A 24526-nucleotide genomic window follows, 5' to 3' on the forward strand; every position below is an offset into this window, starting at 1 on the left:
GGAGTGGTCTGAAAAAAATAACATTTTGGCCAAGTTCCAATTTGGGTTTCTTAAGAATGTTGGCACTGACGCAGGGGGCCTATTATTAAAGATTTTACAAGATAAAGTATGGAAGACAAGAGTGTTCCTATCTACGTTGCCTAAATAGATCGTACAATGGCCTTCGATCTGGTCAATAGGGGTATACTATGGGCAAAGTTCTTATCTGTTGGTCTTCCTGCTGCCCTCCTCTCAATTCTATATCATCTACATGAGGGGTCTAACCTACAGGTGTGTTTGAACAATACTGAAATCTTGACACAATCTATTAATGTCTCAGGTGACGGATTGTCGGAAACGGCCGTCCTGATACTGAAACGAGTCAGAGCGTTACGGTGCGGCTTGACAGTCCCTGTTCGTGCTAAGAGGATTTGTTTCGTGCCCGTTGGTTGGCAGCTGATCGGGTCCTGCTGTGTCCAGCCCGTGACCCCCCTTGACCCCCCACGCCCCACAGCTGTTCAGGCGAAGAGGGTGAGAAAAAGGAGGATTACACTGCAATAGAGAGCCGCGAGGATAGCGCGGGGGCGGAGTGGTCGGAGGGGGCTGCCTGCTCTGCATGGTCATGTTCTGAACACAAAACATAGAACACAGAACGCTGAGCCCCCAAGGTAAAGAGTGCTCCCCTGTCCCTCTGCCTTGCTTGAGTGCTCTCGCTGCTTTGCTAGTTGGTCTAGCTGCCTTTACCTAGACATTGACTCCACCTAGAGTGGTTGAAAGGTGGTTGTAAGGTGGTAAAGAGGAATCCTTTTAACGCTCTATGCTGAAGTGGTCACTGCGCTGCAAGAGCGTAAGGGGAGGGAGTAGCTTAAAATTATTGGCTCCACTTGACCTTTCACCTTCTGTGTCTGGGAGACTGCGGACATTGCCTTTGATCCCGGCGCATAAGGCAAGTCTACTGTGATATAGCAATAAATTGCAAGTATATGATATGAGCATTCCATAGACTGCGAGCACCATCTCTGTCTCCGTCGCTTGGCAGCCAGGAGCATTTGAATCATTTGAAGGGACGCTTTTGAATTAGATACATATTGAACTAGAGGGTCAGAGAATTAGAGTGTCAGTGATAAGCAACTCAACAACGCGGGTTGCTTACAGTGACAAAAGTGAACGGATCTCCACTATTGCTACTGTCACTGACTAGTCTCACTTGGACCAGGGACTACACTAACTAACTGACTGACTGACTGACCGACCGCAAGACTTCCCCTCAACCTTGCACCCTCTAATTTTGAACGATCTCTTACAGAGGGGAGTGGCAAGATATATTATGCTCACAGTTAAGAAGTACTCTGCTACGAGGTACAACCTTCGCAATCACAAGAGCAGGACTTCCACATCAGGGATGAACAAGTGTAAGGGAACTAAACCTGCACCGATGGAAAAAGGTGCCATCACTGATTTTTTCCCAATTCCGGGCACCCTTAACCCAATAACCTCACTGCCACCAGTGGAGAAGGAGTTGGGCAGCCATAGTATGATTAACAACACAGAGGGATTAGGGGAAAGCTCAATCGATAATAACTCACTGCTGGATCTCTGCTTATCTATGCAGAGATCCATGACCCCTCTACCAGGAAGCAAGGCTGGTAATTTGATCAATAGCCATCAACATCAGGCTATTGATACACAACGCGAAGTATACAATACACAACGCAAAGTAATACAACAGACTATCTGCTTCCCCTAACTTGGACGTGCTCTTGGATTAATTGGAATAAGACAACAGCAGAGATTGAGAGGAAAGCTGTACGACTGGGTGATCTACAAGCCTCGGTCGCGTCTTTACAATTTGCATTAAACATTCTGCTGAAGATGTGTGGGAAGATACTGGATGTTACCCTTAGCTTGTCGGCAGGAAACACAGAGATAAATAGTCATAAGGAGCCTGAGCCAGAGGAAGCAACGTTACTATGCCTGACAGCTCGGAACCTGCGGACCCTGACTCAAATGCTACAAACAACTCGGAAATCTACTTTTCACGTAAACAGCGACGCCTGGCCAGAAGAGCGACCGGAAGGAAAAAGCGTCAAACTGTGACCATAACATTTCCTGACACAGCAGAGCCGGAGAGTGAAATCTCTAGACCGACTGAAGGTAGCACGCCCAAAAAGGGGTGGAGAAAAGCTAAACGGAAAGCGGCACATGCCCGCAAACGCACTGCAGGAAAAGAGGGCAAGTTGACCAGTTGGCTCATTCTTGACAAGAGCAGTACCTCTCATCCAGTAGATGTGGGGGATCCAGAGCCATCTCTTTGTTTAGATGAGCAGGACACAAACCCAGCTCCGAATATTACAAATAATGAATCAGTCATTTCATTACTACCGGATAACAAACCTTCACCACCAACAACAGTACCAGCTGAGGACAATTGTAAGACTATAGTGCCTCAAGGCGGAACAACTTGTCTCATTAAAAATCTGTATCAAACCAGAGATCATGACTGGATCACCAGATCAGCACTGATGACCAGATAACACTCTATTCCACAGCTGAGAGTATTGCGATCTGAGGATTTCGAATTTGTGGAACCACTGAAAGTCAGGAATTCCAGCACATCGGCTTTACACTGCAAATTCTTAGCTACAGCTAATCTGATACGTAACTTTAAAACCAGCCTGAGGGAAGCAGACATGGAAATAGATGTTGACCCCAATATGATTGATCCACAATGGCCAACGCAGATGTCAAGTCCAAAAACGGAAGAAAGTACAACACCACAGTTACCAAAAGGCGATTCTGTACAGATGGCAGATGTACAGAATGTTCTTAAGTGGCTTGCGGAGTCTCTCCCGGCACTAACATTAAGACAATGAGACCAAAGCCTAATATCATGGAATTGTCGGGGATTTAGCCACTTACTGACCCCAGATGGCTCCATCTCCCTATTAACAGGACATACCTGCATATGCCTCCAGGAGACATGGCTTACCCCTCGGGCCCTGCTAAATGGCTATACTATACACCAGGAATTAGCCAAAAAGGGGCAGAGGGGAAGACCCTATGGAGGCCTACTCACTGGAATTTCACATCCACTAAGATCCACTCGCATCCAAACTAACATGGACAAATTTGTGTTAGCAGTGGAACTTGAACTTCCCAGCAAAGACATAGTGGAGAAAATACTGTTGATTAACATATACAATCCTCTTGAATCTTCCCACAGAGATCGTATTCAGGAAGCCTGTCATGATCTGATGATTGATTGGATGACAGATGTAAGGAAAAATCTGGTAATAATCGCTGGCAACTTTAACTGTCATTTAGTTGGAGATGTGAGCATAAGCATTAATCCCTTGCTGAAGAGAATAGGCAAGATGAGACACGAAGGTGCAAATCCAGAGGGATTACTATGGCTCAACTTCTGCAACTCATGGAACTTTGACATTCTAAATGGTAGAACCAGCAGTAATTACCCTGGACAACCCACATGGGGCAATACTAAATCCAGTAGTACATTGGACTACATCTATGTCAGCCCCTCTATGGCCAATTGGGTCACGGATATGAAGATTAATGACAATGATTGGAGAGATCATGCCACACTTACATTCAATCACACGGTACAGCACGTCCCGACCAGACCACATGGAGAGCTGAAGACGAACCATACCTCCTCAAACATTCGCTGGTCCGACAAAAATATCAAAAGAGCCGCAGAATACATGATTGATAAGTCAAATATGGGTCGCAATGAGCTTCTTGCTATGACCAGCAATGAGATTGAAGAATGGATTACATCATTCTCGTACAGTTACGCAACTGTTAAAACAAATATGCTGGCCCCTGAAGTTAAATCCACTAATGTCTTTGACATTGAAACCAGAGACGCAAAAAGGATTCTAAGAGCAGAACTAAAGAAGCTGCGCAAAGCCTCCATTACATGGAACAGTTACCTGAATTTAAGCAAGAAGCGGAAAAACGCTTTCAGAGCATGGCTCAGGCAGAAACGCTACGCAACTAAATTACTTAAATGACAAAAGACAGTTCAAATACTCTGCACAGAGAATTCTCGATCTATATGGGGATTGCTCAGTATGGCAAGGGGAGACACTAACAGCTCTATGTCTAACCCAATTGGTATAGTCCAGTGGGAGGAATTCCTGAGAACCCTCAACTACACTGCCCCTGGCCAGTCCCAGGAGATAAACATTTTGGGCTGACCTACTCCCCATTTCAAGGTGACAGTTGAATCACTGATTGCCAGGATAAAAAACCTTAAAACATCGAGAGCTCCTGGTCCTAATGGCCTTGCTAATGTTATTCTAAAGAGCAATCCGGAATACTGGGCAGAAGTACTTGAGATACTATTTGAAAAGATCTTGAACAATGGGTGTATTCCGGAATCCTTGCAGACAGCAACCCTGGTCCCGGTTCATAAGAGGGGAGACCGGTCGGACCCTTCTAATTACCGATTACTGTCCATGTTTGACTGCACGGGCAAACTATTTGCGGCATACCTACTACACGAGCTACAAATATGGGTAGACAGAGAGAAGATCTTAGACCGATTTCAATGCGGTTTTAGGGGCGGATATTCTACGGTACACAACCTGGTAGTAATGGACATACTTCGAAATAAAGCCAGAACACCAGGTAACCCGCCCCTATATGCACTGTTTATTGACTTTAAGCCTGCCTTCGATCTAGTCCCTAGGGAGTTACTGTGGTCCAAACTTGAGAATTTGGGTTGCCCCAAAGGAATACTACACTATCTCAGACTGCTACATCACATTACTACAGTCTCCCTGAAGTTAGACTCCAAGGGGAATATGACCAATAAGATCGGACAAAATCGTGGAATAAAACAAGGATGTGTCACAGCACCAATACTATACAATCTGTTCAGTGGAGAAACTTTGCTGAAAATGTTGGGGGGGAGGAATGACCTCTGAAGAAAAGGTGCCGCATTCAAATGAATGGGGACAAAATAGTGCGCCATGAAAGTTGGTGGGACAAACACCCCTGTACCCCCTAAAATTACGCCCATGAATCTGTTTGTCCACGATATTCCTAAAATATTAGCATTGGAACACAACTGTCCCCCCAAGATTGGCGCTGCTCACTGCCTGGTCCTAGCATATGCTGACAACTTAGTCATCATGGACCACACCATCAGCAGAGGCATTATGGTCTTATACTCAAAACAACGGCCTGGCAATCAATTTGAATAAAACCCAGATGGTAGTCTTTAGTACCAAGAAGATACCACGTGTGAGTGTCAAAATACACGGGACTGCAATACAATACACCTCCTATTACAGATACTTGGGCACTGAGATTGAGCCCAAGGGGCAATACACTATGTGTAAACAGGCTAGAATCACGCGAGCGGCCCAAGTTACAGCCCTCATATTTCTTTTTTCTACTTCACATTGTGGGTTCACCATCTGGGCGGCACAACAATTATACTTCCAGGTGCTAGCACCAATGATAACCTATAGCCTAGAAGCATTGCAACTGATGGACTTGGAGTGGCTGCAGATTCTAGAGGGAAAATACTGGAAGAAAATACTTGGTCTTCTGGCATGCATACCCATGTCCATCCTCAGACTAGAACTGGGTCTCATTTCGTGGAAATCCCAGGTACTCAGAAAAAGGGCTGAACTGTATTTAAAAATGACACCCCATACAGATAATCTTCTGCTGGCTGCTATGTATTGCGAAATTAATAAGTCCTCCTCATATCCACTCATGAAAAAACATATGGACTGTTACCTGGAAACGATTTGTTGGACCCAAAGGCCTAAAGGGGACACAGCCTCTTCACTTAGAGCGCTAAGAAATCTGAATTGCACGACTGGATCAACAATTTTGCGCATCTGGAAGATCTGAAGCGCTACAAATGTGTCCATTATATGAATTACACCTTTAAGAAGCCATTATCATACTTGACTCTTTGCCCCTCACCGCGCCTGAGACGATTTATCCTCCTGCTAAGGATTGACCAGCTTCCGGTACTGGCTATAAGCGGGATTATGAAAAATCTCACCATACTTGAACGCTCCTGCCAGCTGTGCATGGACAGATCTGAGACTGAAACTGGCAAACATGCCCTTACCAGATGTCCTGCTATGATAAAAGTCTATTCAACATGCTATACAGACTTCGTCCACAGACTGGACCACATCAGTAGCAACGACTTCTGGTTAAGGGCGATCAACGCAAGCGGACTGAAACTTTATATTGCAATGTTCAATGTGTGTTTGACTATAGAGAAATGACTGGATATAAATATATAGTCATCCTGCTGTCTTATTATGCTAATTTCATCAGAGTTTCATTCCCGAACCAATAAGTCTATGTACTAGTAATTTGTCTCCTAGAACTTTTACTTGCTAGAAGATGTAATGGATACAACATATGTAATTGTTAATTAATGATAATGTATTGACTATACATTATTTAGATATTTTTTCATCCTTTATTTCTGGGTCTGAACTGCTTATTCTTGGTTCTTTTGGCTACTTGCTTGTTTTCTATTCTCTAATTACTATTCTCTATGTCTTTTGATTTCTTTCCTTCGTACTTTCTACTCTAGATATTCTGAAAATTCTTTTACATATTATTGCTACTGTCTCTTTTTAAAAAATCATTTTTAATGTATATTTGCTCACATGATGTTATAAGAATATTTACTCTATGTAATTTATGAAATGTGAAAAGCTTATGTTAAATTATAACACATTAATAATACATTAAATTAATGTCTCCAATGGCCTCCGCCAAGGGTGTATTTTTGCACCAACAATTTTCAACTTGTATGTGTCGGATGCTGGTGCAGCATTAGGAAAAGTAGCCTCTGCATCGCCTGTTGTCGAGGGAAAGAAGATCAGTTGGACAGTGTATGCTGTTGATTTTATGTTTTTCGATCATGCTACCAGGGGATTACAACATATGCTGTCTGCATTTACAGATTACACCCAGTGCAATTCTCTTCTTATCAATGTTAAAAAAGACAGTTATTCTGCAACTGCATGCAGAGTCTAATTTGATGAGATATTCTTGGTTTTTGAATCATGAAAAACTGGCAGTAAGATAAACCATTCGCTATTTAGGCTTCCCTATCTTTTGGGAATAAAAAAACCTCATTATGTATAGGCACTATCTAGAAGGGAAGGCCAGTTCTCAAGTAGCCCAGTTAAACTAATCAATAACAAGTATGGAAATTCTCCTTTTTACCAACTTTACGTTTTTACAAATGCAAGATCTTACCTCATTTTTGTTATGGACTAGAGTTGTTGCATTGGTGGGCTAGAGACGAGTTATTTAAATATGAAGCGTGGATGTTAAGATCAGTTCTGAGATGTTTACCCAAATGTGTTCCCTTGGCAGCCATATGCTACGAGCTTGGTTTATATTCAATGGAAAACGTGGTAATGTGTCGAAGGATTCCCCCTCCCCTTTAGAAAGCCGATTACCAGCCCGAAATTTACTTTGTATGATCTGCTGGGGACTGATTTGCGAAAGGGTGTTAGTATATCAGGATATCTAGGAGACCTAAAAATTGAATGTCTTGAATATTTGGACAAATTGGGAACGTCCTATGACCTCTTAATCTTTAATCCTTAGAAAGTAAAAAAACTCTCGGAAAACTGGGACTGGACCAAGACAACGGAGAAGGTCTTAGACACTCGTCTTTACTATCAGCTGGTTTCACACTTTAAAAGAGGGGGGATCCTGGAGCCCTATTTGACTAAATTTCCTAACAAATTGTGGCAACATGAGTTTATGCGCTTTAGATTTAATGTTATGCTGACGAGAGAGATCACAGACCAGAGGGGGAGGGGCCCTCCATCAGTCTGTAGGTGCTGTAAAGTTATTGGTCTTCAAGACATCTTCTCATCGACTGTACTTTCTTGACATCTGAGCATATTTGATGTTTTCAAAAATGTGTGATAAATCCAGAATTTGTAAATTTTGATGGGTTGTGGTGGGACATGCTTCATGGAAATAGAGTCTTTACAGATTGCTGTGATTCGTTTTTTAAATTATTCCTGTAATTTGTCATCTAAATCTGGACTCAATGTACCATCATCCTTAGAGGCTTAACTGTCTAGTCCAAAAGTATATCCCTTTGTTGTGTATGTAAATTGGGAAGAAATGTAAACGATCTGCATCGTAAAGGAGGTATTGAGAAGTTGAATGAACTTTTACTAGTCATTATGAGATCAAATGATACTGATTAAGATTGGTATGTTTTATTGTATTTCATACAAGTATTATTCTGTGCATTATAGAGTTTGTTTGGTATATTTTTCTTTCTTTTTCTGTTTGTTTTATTGATAATGTTTGTTAAAGTTGTTCTGTGTATTGTGCATTTTGTTTTTAAAGTTTGTATCTTTTTAAAGGTTATATTTAACCAACACAAAAATAAAAAAATATATAGTCCTTAAGGTCTCATCATTCATGGTGAAACAACAACTGTACTTTCGGATCCTACAGTGACTTATGACGATATGGCACCTAAACATAGTTTAAATCTAGATTGAATCACTTTACAAAGGTCCAATTTGGCAGTACAAGGATTCGATGTAAATGGAAGCAGCTTGATCAAGAAATTAAGTGTTACTCACCGGAGCGACTAACATACTCCTAGTCTATAGTGCCCTTTCCTCCATCCTATATGGCATTCCTCGCTAGGGACGGGAACTGAACCCTTGTCACCAGAAAAATAACACTTTTCCTTTAAATGTATACATGCGCAGGGGAGCAGCACTGGGAGCACACGCTCCCTTAACCCTGCTCACCGGCACCACACCCCAGTCCCCCTTTGAAGAGTCGGCTGTATTAAACTGCTCACCCTCTCTGCTCTTAATTAGGGGGAAGGATGGTGGAAGGTATGTAAGAAAGGGGACTATGGACTACGAGTAAGTTAGTCACTTCGGTGAGCAACACTTAATTACCCCTACGTCCCGTCCCCTTTCCTCCATCCTGTATGGGTGACTACCACTGATACAATGCCCTAGGGAGGAGAGCTTGACGCTCTAGGCAAATAGTTTACGAAGGACAGCCTGGCCAAATGCTTCACAGCCCTGCTGATGCAGTGGCTTATGTAGCCGCCCTGCTAATCACCTGCTATGATACGTGATGCTGGAAGGCAGCAGCGGCTTCCTTGGCCCCGATGGTATAAGCGGGCATGATCCTTGGTGATTCTTTGTGCTGAGGCTTGTATACCTCCTGGTTGGCTGCAGTCATCTAATTAGCTAGTGAAGCTTTGGACGCTTGCTGTGCAGGCCTTGACCCACCAAATGTGATGAATAAGGCATCCGTCTTGCAAACGACCTTGGTTCTATCAAGATAGAATTTGAGTGTTTTTCTGACGTCCAAACAGTGATGAGCTTTCTCTGCGTCTTCCTTGGGGTTTGGAAAGAAAGTGGGGTTGTAAAATGTCTACGTTAACGTGGAAGGAGGAGACCACCATTGGGAGGAACCTGGGGTGAGTGTGGAGCACAACCTTGCCCCGATGAAACATAGTGTAGGGCTCGAAAGCCACAAAGCCTGAATGTCACTAACTCTGTGAGCTGAAGTAAGCCCCACTAGTAGCGCTGTCTTGAGCGTGATCAATTTGATGTCCACTGTACCCATGTGTTTGAATGGTTTGTTCGCAAGGGTGCTAAGTACAACGTTAAGATCCCAGACTGACAGGCGAGTATAGACTGGTTAACCGCACCAGATGTCTTTTCACTACTGGGTTTGCAAAATAGAAAGTAAACTTGTCCCTGTATGTGCCGATGGCCGCTATTTATGTCCGGCCGGAGTGGACCTGGATCCCTGCTCTGACTAGGTACGCCGAGAAAGACAACACCTGATCCAGCGTGCAAGATAGTCCTCCTTTTTCCTTGGACAGGAAGCAGAACCTGGTCCATTTGCTTTTGTACTGTTTTCGAGAAGCCTAACTTCTGGCTCCCTGGATGATTTCCAGGTTGTCCTGAGACAGCCAGAGATGTTGAAGAGTTACCTGCTCAGGTACCAGGCTGCTAGGGCTAGCCTCTCCAGGTCAGGGGTGAAGGACTGACCCCCACAGCCACCCTGCCGGGCAAGAGCGGGCCCTTCCCAAATGGGAGAGGCACTTCTGGCTGGACTGACAGCTGTTGAAGGACTGAGAACCAAGGCCTGGCCAGCCACTGCGGTACAATGAGAGGCAGTCGCTGGTCTGCCTGATCTTGCAAACAACCTTGTTGATGAGAGGGGTAGGAGGAAATGCATATGCCCACATCCCGTCCCAGGGGATCTGAAGCGCATTCTTGAGGTAGCCGTGACCTCTATGCACCAACCCCCAAGGCCCCCCAGGACGTGAACTGCTGACAAATCTGGTTGCTCTCCGTCGCAAACAGGTCTGTGACCGGGTGACCCCACCTGACAAAAATCTCTTGAAGGACTCTCTCGCTCAGTTGCCACTCGTCGTGTGAGACCAACCAACTGAGTCTGTTCACCTCCAGGTTCAATTCAACCGGTAGATGCACCGCTGAGATCAAGATGTCCTGTGCAATCGCCCATTCCCAGATGCTGAGGGCAAGCTGTTACGCTCACCTGGCTCCCACAGGGACGTCTATCTGAACTGGACAGCTGCGGTCTCCACCAATGTGACGCGTAGTGCCGAGATGACAGACTGGACTGGCCCACCTAGCTTCGTTTGCTTGGCCCGTAGGAGTATTCTTCTGCAAATGGAGAAAGGGAATTAACCACCCGTGGAGTTGGGTGTTAAACCCCACCCCCACTGTTCTCAACTGATCACCTTTAATGTCCCCTCTTATAGTCTCACCTGATGGTTTGGAATGATGAGCTCTCCATCCTGCATTGAGCGCAGGGGCGCGTAGATAACCAGTTGCTTCACTGGTTCGAAGGAATTGGTGAGTTCCAGAACAATAATGTTAATAATAATAAGACGCCGTAAGTATATAGTTCGTAAGAGTTCAAATGTCTGTATTTCACTCTTGTCCGATTCCTTGCAGGTTGCAACTTGACCCTAGCAAAGAGTTCCTTGTGGCAACCGGTAACATTCAGGTAAGGATTTGTATTATCCGACACAGTTCGATAAAATAATGTCAGTATGTAACCTGTTGCTTTCTCCCTTATTCAGGTGCTGAGACAAATTATGAAGTTTCGGGGAATAATGCCTCCGGTGGTAAAATTAGGTAAGTCTATTGTGGTGAGAAGGATTCCCCTTGTTTGTCCCTTTGTTTCACCTTGCTGTCCTTTTGTTCCCCTTAGGGGCCGGGGTACGGCGAAGATGCGGTGGAGGCTGCGCCGACCCGTGAAGAGGAATAGTACCCCAGGCGGTAAAATCAGTTAAGTCCATGGGGGTAACTAATATGGCCTCTGTTTATTCCCTTGGCTCACCTTGCTGTTCTTGTGTTCCCCTTAGGTGCCGGAGTGCGGCGGGAACATGCAGAAGGATGCAGTGGATAGTGAAGATGCTGCGAAGTCCGGCGAGTTCAGCGCGGCGCTGCAGCAGGCGAGGCGACGTGCATAAAATAACTTCTTTCTTCCAGCTCAAAGGTGCGGTGGATCAGGAATTCAGGTAAGGATCAAAGGTATTGCTCTTGTTCTAACCTTTTCTCCTTCTTTCTCCCTTTTTCTAGGAGCTCCAGACTCGAGGCGGGCTTGGCAGAAGACTGGATGTAGACTTGCAGGCACGGTGAGCGTTACGCTGCTGGATGCAGAATAACGCGAAGCGTGTGCTGCTCTTCGGGCGTGGTCTAAATAGCCTCCAAAGTAGTCCCAGGTAAGTATTCCTCCCCGACCCCACCCGAGTAAAAAAATAGTCCCTAGGTAAAGTAGTCCCTTCCAAGCCTCTTTTGGCTTGGAGCTCTTGCAGCATGGTCTGCATCAGGTACGTTTTAATCTATGAGCCTGGCGCCTATGGCGCCAGGACTGACTCTCCATATGAGCCTGGCGCCATAGACGCCAGGACTGCACCCAAATAGCCCCTAGCAGGGGTTGTTGGGCTTGCTTGGAATAACTTGATGCCTGCTTCCGGGGTTGCTGGACTTGGTCTGGATCCCCGGGGGTAGGCATCATGACACCAGCCTGCAGATGAGCATGGATCTTGTACCCCCCTGCTTATTGGAGGTAATACATGCAGGTAGGGATGTCTGTCCAAATGCAAACTGCACTGCTCCTGATTAGTGGGTGGAATGCCTCGAGTGTGAGCCAAATGGCAGTTGATGTGATTTTGTTGGTCGGGCTTGGACCACAGACCGTGTACTGAATGTGCCCCCAGGGTAGCGCACCACCCTTAGAGTGAGGAATCCATAGTCCTAGTATGATCCACTGGAAGCAGTCTGAATGGTTTGCCCACCGTGAGGTTCGCATCCGGCTCCCACCACGTGAGATCCTGCTGTAGTTGAGAGGGTAGAATGACCGGGGCTCCCTGATGACATGACTCCTGGTCCCAGGATGCCACAAAATGCAGCATTGTCAGACTGGTGTAAGGGATAGCCACAAGGTATGCTGTCAGTACTCCCAGCAGGTGCTGGTACCACCAGACCGTAGTTACTGTTCTGTTGAGGAAGTGAGCAGCGGAAGAATTAATCGCCACCACCTTCTCCCCCACAGTGTTTGTGTAGGGCAGAGCTGAGACTTCTGGAAGTTGATTGAGAACCTCCATTCGTAGAGTGTAGTCATGAGTCTGGTAGCCGAGTACCTGACCTGCTTCGGGGACCCCCCTCGGACTAGCCATTCGGCAAGGTAAGGCTATACATGGAGGCCCTCAGACCCAAGTAGGGTCGCCACAATGTTCATCAGTCTTGTGAATATGCTTGGCGCTGAATTCAGGCCGAATGATAGCACCTTGTATTGAAAGTGCAACCCAATGACCCAGAACCTGGGGAAGACCCCATGACACTGCACTATGGGGACGTGCAAATATGTGTCATTCAGATCCAGGGAGCACGTTTCCCTCCCCCCACACAGCGTATCGGCTATTTAAAAATATATATATATATATTGTGTATATTAGTTCAAACAAAACGTCTTACACATCATACATACAGAGATACAATAATAATATAAAGCATTATATAAAACAGAAAATAATATAAATAGTCAATAAAATACATAATCAATAAAAGTAAGAGGATTTTTCACATAACTTCACAAAAAACAACGGCCTAAATACTCCTGGGCACCAGCAGGTTTAACAGAGATTTATTTAGTGTAATACTCATGAGGGTTACAGAGTACCTTAGTGGCACCTCCAGAATTCCTCAGACTACATATTATCATCCATCCTCATAGCTATAAAGAATTGACTGTAGGATTCACAATTCAAAGGGCACACCAATCTAACCACATCAGCAAAGACAGATATGCAATCTCCATATACAACCTAGAGATTTACCACTAAATTCACTTTGGTTTCAAATTTAAGTAGCAATTTCTCCACACATTTCCACAGTTGCGTCATTGCTATCATAAGGCCCCGATTTGTACCTGAGAGACTTCTCATCCAAAAACGTACTTAGTTATTTCTTCCAGGTTATTTTAACAGATACCATTCATATGAAGATTTTAGAATAGAACATGAGGTAAAAGTCGGATGTTCAAGAATATTTTCCGTGTCTCCAACGATGGTATCAACCTGAGATATGGTTGAGACTCTCTAATTGTAAAGTTGAACTTCGAGAAGGTGATCAAGGATTTCACAGTGGCTACCTTTTCATGGTTAGCCACCCAGTCCCATTTAACAGCACACCTCTTTAGAGATAAGCAGAGCGCACCTTCCCCAAACCCCCAATGTGGACACCAGCATATTTTTTCAAAAAACTTTTCATTAATTTTCTTACATTTTTGCATGGCATTATTTCTACTTTCCATCAATGCACTTCATTATTGACAGTAGAGATTAATCATTGTTATACATGATTTTAATATCCAATTTCCCACTAATTATGTCAATCAGGGTAGCCAGTGAGGCGAATCCCAACTCCAATCTTGTTGCCTCAATGGTAGTGTAATTGGTAAGCCCCATAATTCTTCGCCAGATCACCGCCTCCAATTGATCTGCCGAGACTCCCCAATCCACATAACACGCTTCCAAACCATAAAGAATTGATGCAGTCAATTTCTGTTTATATGCATTCAATATACCCACCAGGGAATATCCAGCAGTTTTTTTGGCAAATACAGTGATTGCCATTTTACTTATTTATTGCATTTGATAATACCCCAAAACCCGGTGGTATCACAGCGTAGGTTACAAGCATACTTTTAAACTGATTGGTTACAAAGACAACATGGTAAGACGATGAGCATTGTGAAAATGAAGCAATGGTTCAGAACCGAGAGCCTGGAGGCTAGGCAATGGTACATTGTACATACATGGTTCATTGTACATACATGGAAGGTTAGAATTTGTTAAAGAGCCAGGTTTTTAGTAATTTCTTGAATTGCAAGTGGAAGGGCTCATTGCTTATGTTGGGAGGTAGTGAATTCCAGATTCTAGGTGCTGCTACCGGAAAACAGGAGTTACCTGTTCTGGCGTTATTGAAGCGGGCGATGAGTAGGTGAGTGTTGGAATTGGATCTGAGGGCTCTGGTTGCTACTTTGCGCATAAAGCATTGATTGAGGTATGTGGGGGCGTTTAGTGTGACACTTATGTGTGATGGTGAGTGTTTTGTTGTGGAGTATTCTGGCTTGAATCGGGAGCCAGTGTGCTTCTCTCCTTTGTTGCAATATGTGTTCCCTTTTGGTGATTCCAAGTGCTACTCTTAGGGCTTTGTCCTGCAGAAGTTGCATTTTGGTAAGGTTTTTCTTAGTGCTGCCTAGTACGAGAATGCTGCAGTAGTCTAGCTTGGACATGAGGAGTCAGAAATGGCCGACTGGGGGCAATGAGCTTTGATGTGTATGCAGTGGAAGAGGCAATTGTGTTGATGTGTTTGCACATAGTGAGGCTGGAGTCTAGGTATACGCTTAGAGTTTTGACCTGGATTAGGATAGTGATAGTGGTGCCATCTATGATGACAGATGTGTAATCTTTTGTGTAACCTACGCAAGCGTGCAGGAGCACCTACAATGAGGATCTACGTTTTTTTCTCCGTTGAGGCTGTTTGTCGGCATCCAATTCTGGATGAGGGAGTAAATATTGTTAACAAGAATAGTGTCCTGTTCTAGATTGCCTGGGATTGGGATGAGTATCTGTGTATCATCTGAAAAATTGGTGTATATTACACCCGTAGTGTCTAGTGCAGCAAAGAGGACTTTGGTATAGGCATTGTAGAATGGGGGGGAGAGGCAAGAGCCTTGCGGGATGTCGAAAGAAACTGTTATGGGATCTGCTGCTTCTTCTCCGATGGCTACTCTGGAGGTGCGGTCTGACAGAAATGATTTGGTCCAAGGAGGTTGCATCCTTGGAGAAGTGGACATTTTGTGAGAGTGTTAGGGATAATTTGTTATGGTCCACCAGGTGAAATGCGGTGGACAGACCGAGTAGAAGTAGGATGGAAAGGTCCCCTGAATCTCTAATGGCATCCATCTGATTTTTAAGTCCAGTAATGCCGTCTCAGTGCTGTGTCTGGAACGGAAACCGGATTGTCTGTCTCTTAATAGGTGGTTATTCTCTAGGTGGGTTTGTACTTGGGTATAGGCAATTTTGTCTATGACTTTAAGGAGGAAGGGGACAGTGGTGATGGGTCTGTAATCAGTGGGGATGGCGGGGTCTAGTGTGGGTTTTCTGAGGAGGGTCATGACCCAGGCTTCTTTGATTTTAGCGGGAATCGAGTTGGAAGTGAAGGAGGCATTTATGAAGTTAGTGATAATGGGAGCTAAGGTAGCAGCATAGGCCTTAACTAGTTTTGCTGGGAAGCTGTCGCCTTCACAATTGGAGGGTTTGAGCGAGGCTATAGTCGTAAGTACTTGGGCGGGGGTGACTGAAGTGAAGTAGAATTGGGGTACTATCTAGGTATTATCCATTTTTACAAGGGGGGTGGGCTCCGCGGTGAGAGACAGAAGCTTTCTTTGCAGAATTTTGTCTTGCAGTGAGCGTATTTTGGAGGCTAGGGCATTGTGGATGGGAGTACACCATACTTTGCTCACGATACTTGGGCTCGGTGGTAGGATGGGCGTATCTAGTTCTCTGATGATTGAGAATAATTCTTTGCTATTGGAGGCAGCATTGTTGATACGCAAGTTCAGGGAGTTAGCTTTGTTGGTGATTACTGCAAGTTTATACGTTTGGGAGATGGATTGGAGTTGCTACGTTTGGCTCTCAACGTTTGACCTATGTGGGGCTACTTCGTCGATGGCAGTTTTCAAGCAAGTGTGGTAGAGTAGCGAGATGCTGTCCAGATTGGAGTCCACCAAGGGCTGAGTTTTAAGTAGCTTATTTAAGATTGGGCTCAGATTTTCTGGAGTAAGTTTGCGAGTGTTTCTCACCATAATGGGGATGGGAGGAGTTGAAGGAGACTTCTGGGAGTTACCCGTGGATATGTTGAATTAATGCATGGTCAGTCCAAGAAATCTCTACAATGTCTTCTCGGGTGACTGTTATTCAATGTTAGGATCCAATCTAGGATTCTACCTTTTATATTAGTCGGGGCATTGACAATTTGGCTGAATTGCATTTCAAGAAATGCATTATGGAAAGCAGTAGCTTCGTGGTCACTTGTGTCGTTGAAACCTAAATTAATAACTCCCAGCAGAATGAATTTCATATTGGGTTTGACAAGAGGGATGATAATGGGATATCTATATCTGGGTTGCTGGAGGAGCTGGGCGCTCTAAATACTTTTCGGAAATTAATGGTGGCTTTGGGGGTCAGTGGATAGTTTGAGGGCTAGAAGTTCATAGCCTGCTAGTGTTTCTATTTTGCATTCTCTGAACTGCAAGGCAGTTTTTGAAATGATGGCGACACCTCCTCTGGTGGTCTCAAGGCAGTCAGTTCTAAGAATGGTATAGTCGGTTTGGGTGGCTAGTGTGAATAGTGGACCAGATGCTGGGTAGAGCAAGGTTTTGGTCATTACTAAGAAATCTAGTTGGAATTTTAGGATTAATTTGTGAATATCTATGGCATGTGCACCTAATGATCTTACGTTCAGTAAGGCACATTTAAGGAGAGATTTAGACGAGGGTGTGTGAGGTGCAGTGGATGGAAGCTGGGGTTGGCTGTATTGTAGTGATGGGAATTGCAGTGTGCACTCAGAGATTTGGGTTGTAAAGGGGTGGAGGGAGTGGGGCTCTTATGGGTGTGGGGTGTAGTATACCTCTGTGCATTACTATTTGTGGTACTGCTGTGAAGGGAGGGCAGGCTGGTGTGAATCCTATTTGCGGTAGGGCTTTGGAAAGAACGGGAGGAAAGTCTAGTTCTCCTTAGTGTACCCAGTATGGGTCTGGTGGATACGATTGGGGCATTTTGGGTCCTTGAGAGGAGGTGTGACCGGTGCATGGCACCTAAAATGGGCAAGGTAGGTTTAGTCTTATAGGTGGTGGTGTTAGATTTGGGAGGGAAGGCTGTTACATTGGGCAAAAATGGTGTTGGGCAGGGGAGAGGATGGTGTCTGGGGAAATGTATGCGTGCTAGGCCTGTGCCTAGGTGAAGGAAGGCACGCTTCGGACAAGATTTCAAATCCATGGTGCTACTGTCCTGCTAAATGCAGATGATTAGCTGGGATGGCTGAGTAGGTAAGGCGCGGGTGCTGATGCTGTGGAGTGAGTGGTAAAGTGAGTAAGCTAGTATGATGGAACCTAGCATGGCAGTCAGAGCTAGGCTGGAGGCTTTGGCAAGTCGGGTATGCATTTGCTATGGACTGCATACAGTGCTCGAGAAGGTAGAGGATAACAATATGCTGGCAAGAGTGTTCACAGTAGAGTACGTGCTGGAGATGACTAAAGCAGTTGTCTAAATGGACATAGAATGCTATGTCGGTGGCTGCAATAGATAGCTGCAGCCCTCCAGATAAGGGGCGTATTGGGCCCTTTTACGCATTGAATTCTTGCCAGTACGCCACATTTCACTTTTAAATGCGTACCGTTTACACAGGATTGTCACTGTAATTCTTTATTTTAAAAAGTCCTCTTTCTGCCAGTAGATGGCACTGCAGCATGAAATTAATTTCTACTTCTGTGGGTTACAGGCAAGTAACAGAGGTGCTCAAAACTACAGCATTTTAGAAAAGTCAGCCAATGGAGAAGTCCACCTGTACTGCTGGCCTAATCCAAGCACGCGAAAGGAGTTTTACAGGTCAGCTACAAGGGGATCGTGGGATGATGTAAAACTCCTGGCAGGTGGCTCTCATTTGAATACATGCCTGCTCGGTAAGTAACGTCAGAGAGACATTCAAACCATGACAACTCCACTCTATGCGCGGCGGAGAGGAATAGCCAAACTGGACAATGTGAATGCATCTAGGGCAGTGGTCTTCAAACTTTTTTGGCCTGGACCCCCCCTGAGCAAAGTTTGGGCAGGCCGGGCCCCCCCAAAAGTGCCAGATGGACAGTATGTAGAAATCGCTATGAACTTTTGCGTGCCGTCACCGCACCCTACTCCCAGTACAGACCCAGGGCTCTCCTCGCCCTACTCCCACCACTATCCCAGTGCTGCCACCCATCCTGCTCCCACCACAGTGCCATAACACAAGCATACACACATCCATACACATTTAAATAAAAAATAAATCGCCATAAACGTACCTCGTGTGGTTGTTAAAATGCGCCGCTCCAGGTTGCTCTGCCCGTATGTGCGAGGAGGCGCAGGAGCACACCCTCGTACATACATACATGCAGTGCCCCAGCCAGCATTTCCAATGAGCTATGCAAGGCTGGCGAAGCAAAACACCCCCAGTGTTGCATGGCTCAGTGATCATGTGCGGCGGGGGAAATGAACTGTCAAAGGCAAACAGAGTTTCCCTTTGACAATTCAGCCAGCCCAGGAGCACTCCCTCAGCTGGAAAAAGCAGCTGAGGGAGTGCTCAGTGTTTCACTGGGCTGGCTCCTCGGCTCCTCCATAATGGGTGAGGTGGCCAGTGGGTGGACGCCCCCTCACCCATTATGGATGAGCTGCCAAGCTTGGACTGACCTATAGGGCAATAGGGCGATGACCGTACCAAAAATGCAAAATGCTAGTGTAGACCAGTAAAAACGGGCCACTTTTTTGGCCAATGTGGGCCAGTTTGAGGAGTTACTTCACTATGCAGCTAGTAGTTTTGACCATTGTTGCTGAATAAATATTCTTTAATTATCACCATTTGTTTTCATTTGAACACAAAACAACCCCTTGGGTACTATTCAAACAGTCTGTGACTAAACACTGACTATCCATTTGCAACTGCTGGCCGTTTTTTCATTGGTGCCTAAGACCGTTTTATGGCCTAGTCTGACCATGTGAGCTGCCCTTTCCCATTTCCTCTAATCTAAACACACTTACATTTCATGCTCGGCTCTGGCGCGCCCCACAGTTTGAAGACCTCCGATCTAGAGGTTTTCAAACTGAACAGAATAGGCCAATGTATTGGGCTGCAGTCTGTTTTAAGCACTCTCTACTGGGTGTTAAAGGAAGGAATGGTCCAGGATCACACATTTGTAGGTCAAATAACGAAGCAGGTGGTAGAATCCAAACATGTGTGTTTCAAAGTCACCAAGTAGCTATTAGATGCCATCTCCGCCTTGGAGCAAAACTAATGCGGAGAAAGCAAAACCTCCCTCCAGCCCCCCCTCCCCCTGCCTACTCCCCCTCCCACACACACACACACAATAGCACTGGTTCCACGCGAGAAAGTTTGCATCACATTTGTGACACACTGGAAGAGATGTGGTAGGTTCAGCCGCAGGAGTTTTGCCAATAGAATACATTTCCAATCGAGTGCCTTTACAAATTGCATAACATCCCACACAGTTAGTGGGTATTATTACCCACAAAAACATTGTTGGTTAAAACAAACACGAAGTGCCAGCAAAATAGAGCAGTACACAGAGGTTCGTTATCAAACATTTTAAAATGGATAAGAATACACTAAATAGAATTATAGTGCAGGAACTAAAAGGTGTCTTGACAAAGCGGGGCCCCTTTAGTTCCTGCACTATAATTCTTGTTCTTAGTTGGCACACAAAACCTTTTTGAACACCTGTGGTGAAAAGACTTGAACACAAATCTATATGAAATCCCTACAGTGTGTAGGACCCCAAGAGCTGATGGTATTTTATTCTACTGTGCAAAGCTTGGAACCCCGTGCCTTTAATACAATCTCGTCTTTCCGTCGTATTTACTAGCAAAATCGCAATGTTGTTACCAAGTCCCAGCATTCAGGGGTTCTCTCAATGTTTGCTATCGCCTTTTTTTTTGGAGAGCTCACCTGACTCCCCTGCACTTGAGCTTCTCTCCAGCCATTACCATATTGCCCAACATGTTTCACATGCACGTTGCTAATGCATGCAACATACACGAGGCTATCCTGTAGCCCATAAATCCTGCATTGGCTTGTTAATTTCGTGACAAAAAGACAGCAGTGCTAAGGCCTGAGTGTGGAGTGGGCTTGCTACGGCGAGGACGTGCCTTCTTCGTTCCCCGAGGAGATCCTATGCTGCACCCCGTTGGGAGGCCGCGGGCAGGGAGCACCAGTCATTTATCAGTGCTCGAGGGGCCTGGTACGGTGCAGCCTGCTCCGGGATCAGGTGATGGGATCTGAAGCCTGTGGGAGCAAGAGGCCATGCAGGTTTGATCTGGGCCAGTGATTTGCCACATGATTGGAGGTGCCATGGGGTGAGGCTGGAGGTACAGCGTTTTGGCTAAATTACTTATTTTGAGCCCAGGCCTGCAGTCGTTATTATTGAGAGGTTTTGATCTCTGCCCATATATGTAGCTGAATTGCTCCTGGCATGCCACTTGAGGGACATGAATTGCTGTTTGTGGGCCAGCTACCCTTTTGCAGAGCTGAACATTACCCTTGTGGATGAAGTGGGGAAGACTGTAACCTTTATATTATGGGTTTGATATACTGCTCCTGGCGGTGCAGCACTTGGCTGTAGGTAAAGGAAGTGGATTGTGAACTGGATCCAACAGGGATAGAGGGCGCCTGGCTGGATATGCGTGGTGCGGTGCAGATTCTGGCCTACTGGGTGCGCCTCGACATCCTAGCTGCTGGAATACTTGGTGGGGTGCCGTGATTACCTGAGTACATTGCGTGTTGGAGAATGACGAAGGGGGCTGCCAAGAAACGTGGGCCGATGGATTCCTTTGCTAGCACTCCCTGCAGGGAGGTGCCTACTGCATCTGCTGCAGAGATTGCCCGGCATGTGCAATGGCGGAACCTGCGGGGATGGAACCCCTTATGGCAGCCATGCAGTCTGGAGTTGGTTCTGTTAACACTAAGCTGGAAAATATTGTTGCCAATATAAGCTCCTTGAAGGCTAGAATGGGTAAGGAGAGTGGGTGCATTACAGAGACTGACACGAGGATGGGGCACCTTGATAATACAGTCCTTTCTCATGATCAGCTACTGAAAGGGGTCACAAAGGAGCTTACCGCTGTTAGATCGAACTGCAAGGATTTGGAGTTGCGTTCTCGCTGGAATAATATTCATATTGTTGCGAGTTCCGGGGGCGCCAGTGAATGGGCCCATGTTGCAATTTGGTGAGGGTCTGCTTAAGACATTGTTTGAGGAAGCTGATTTCTCAGCTCACTTACTCACTTGCATTTTGTTAGGCAGAGAGATGAGGGATGCCTTTCCCTGAAACTGGAGTTGTTAAAGTTTTACTGTGTTTGTTTAGAAAAATGTACTTGAAGAAACGCAGTAAAACTTTAAAGCTGTTCCTTTCAAAAAACACTTCCATCACCTCTCTGCATATTGTGCTTTAAAATATACTATTCGATAGTATGTGTTGGATACGTTTTACTCTCTTGCAGGGGAGAAAACTCATTTTTACTCTCTTGAAATTGCATTTACTCTCTAATTTGAAAATGCATGTGTAAAATACTCCCACCTCAAAATCTTATCTGGAGCACTGGATAGCTGGAACAATCAAACATACAATGCCGTAGAGTAGGGGTCAGGAATACAGTTCATTGTTACAGTTAATTGTCTAATATGATAGCATTTTTGGCATTTCTAACAATTGAATATGCTATGCAGTTTATGATGCAATATTATTGCGATTCTAGTATCATATTATTGGCTAGTTGCAGGTGGTATTGCGGGGTGCATCAGGATCATTAAGGGCAATACATTCAGTGAGTGCCAGTAGTATTTCTGTGTAGCACAGGCATCAAGTCAGGCAGGACACTGTATGGGTACTAGTAGCAATCAGTAAAATATATCTCACTTAGCAAACATGCCAGTGAACTGCTGCGGTTGGCGTATCCAGGGATAGTCACTTGCGAAGAATAGCGAGTCGGGTTAGCGTGTCAAGTCTTACCAGAGTGCTGCATGGGTCAGCTGCAGTAAAACGCCACAGAGGATTCGAGCGGCGCAGATGTTATTTTGAAGCAGGATGGACTGCATTGGTGGTAAGGTGGGGGCGGGTGGGCTGCCATTTGGCAGGGGTTCCTGGCGTTGTCATCTGGCACCTCTGGACAGGCTCAGGACAGGTGCCTTATTTGGGCGCCTTTGTTGGGGGACGGCTAATGCTTGCCGCTGCCCCACGATTGGTTAAATGAGGGATACCTGACCAATCAGATGGCAAGGCGCATTTACAATGCTGCAGATGCTGAATTCAAACGGCGGCAGACATCTTTACAAGTGCAAACGTTGTGGATTGCATGGGCAGAATGCAGTTGGAACGCAGAAAACAATCAGAAGATGCTCTCGTACAGCTAACTCTTAGCTATTTCAGGTTAGCTGAGATAAAGAGAGTGACAAGGAGGTGAAAACGTAGCACGTAGCAGACATCATTGTAGACATTGCGTTCACTTTTTTGTTTTCTTGCATACTGACATTTCTTTTCTTCTCCGATGAGAGATCATGCCGAAGGTACTTATCTTGATCTGTTCTATTAATAGGGCCTAATGGGGTATGAATATATTGTCTATTAGTGCTTTTCTGTCCTACTGTCATAAAATGTGTTTTAAGCAAATTTATTTGTAGCCCATTACTTTCTGCATAATTACACAGGGCCTGAGCACTGTTGGAAATGCCAACAAACATATTGTCCATAATTATGTCATCAGCATATCCAATCCACCCCAGTTCTTTACTTCCTATTTTGGGGAAAGCATTTTGCTTCTCCAAAAAGGATCGTTGAAAATCTGCAAAGAAAAGATTAAAAAGGGTAGGCGCTAAAGCACAACCCTGTCTAACTCCCTTGAATATGGAAGTCTGTTTAGAGAGGTGACCCTCATTACTCAATGTTACTCTAGCAAAGTTATTTTTATAGAGCATCTTGCAAGAGTACAAGAGGTGCTGTGGCATACCCATCTTCTGTAATTTATCCCATAATAGCACTCTATCAATGGTATCAAATGCTGACGTAAAGTCAACAAACGGAATATAAAGTGGCAGCTCTTTTTCAATTTAGCTTCTTCTAACAGAGTGTTAACAACAAAGATATTCATACTTGTTGCACATCCCTTCCTAAATCCGGTCTGGGAAATACTATATTTGTTTTCGCTATCCAGATGTTAGTGACTTTTAGAATAGGTGTCATAAATATTTAGCTAGGAACATTCGTCATAGTTAACAGAAGGTAATTATCGGGGAGGTTCTAATACCATTTTTAAACACAGGTATAATATGGGACATCCTCCAGGAATTCAGTACAATACCAGTGGTTGTTATCTTGTTCTACAGAGTCCATAATATATCAGCCCATAACTACGGGTTATCTTTGATGATCACATTGCATACCCCGTCGGGAACCGAAGCACTGGAGGATTTAAGTTTCTTAATGATGTCAGTGATATCCTCCCAATTAATAGTCAAATCTGATATAGGTCTAGTCTCAAATACGAAATTGGGTCTAGCAATACTTTCACAAAGATAACATTCCGAGGTCCGCTCTTCAATATTGCAGAGTAATTCTGCATTAGCAACACCAGTTTTCCTGTAATTTGACCACATTTTTCTAGCATCTCCTTCGATGAATATTTTTACCATATTCTGCCAAACCACATTCCTTTCAAACATAAAATATCTTTTCCTACAGTTTCTGTAACCATTTCTAATGTTACGTTTTCTCATGAGGATTTCTTCTAGCCCTAAATTGAGCAGATCAATGGCTCCAATTGCTTGTCTCATTTTCTTTTTAGCAACCACTATGTTTTTGTCATATGGCTTCTCAGGCCTATGTCCCCAATTAACTGAAGATGTTATACCCACAGGCGTAAACCTCTACATACAGGTGGTGATCAATACAACAATCTCCTGAACTGACTTCATATATCTATAGGTATCTATTTGTCCTCTACTCCAGATCTTTACCTTTTGCAGGTTCCTATCTGACCATCCGAGTATTAACCCTACTATTCATTTTTTTTTCTGGTCTTTTCCTTAGTTAAGGTCCTTTTGGCCCAATTAACAAAACTGAGGCCTAGGATTGCATGGTCACTAAATCCATTAAAGTT

General features: G+C 44.8%; 1 protein-coding gene across 6 annotated transcripts in view; it reads right to left on the reverse strand.

Annotated features, from left to right (window-relative positions):
* The window catches only part of NEDD4 (NEDD4 E3 ubiquitin protein ligase), a 2630465-nt gene that overhangs the window by 292314 nt on the left and 2313625 nt on the right, over positions 1-24526 (reverse strand). The window lies entirely within an intron of this gene.

The sequence above is a fragment of the Ambystoma mexicanum genome, chromosome 11 (assembly GCF_040938575.1).
Source record: "Ambystoma mexicanum isolate Mex_15411 chromosome 11, UKY_AmexF1_1, whole genome shotgun sequence".
NCBI lineage: Eukaryota > Metazoa > Chordata > Amphibia > Caudata > Ambystomatidae > Ambystoma > Ambystoma mexicanum.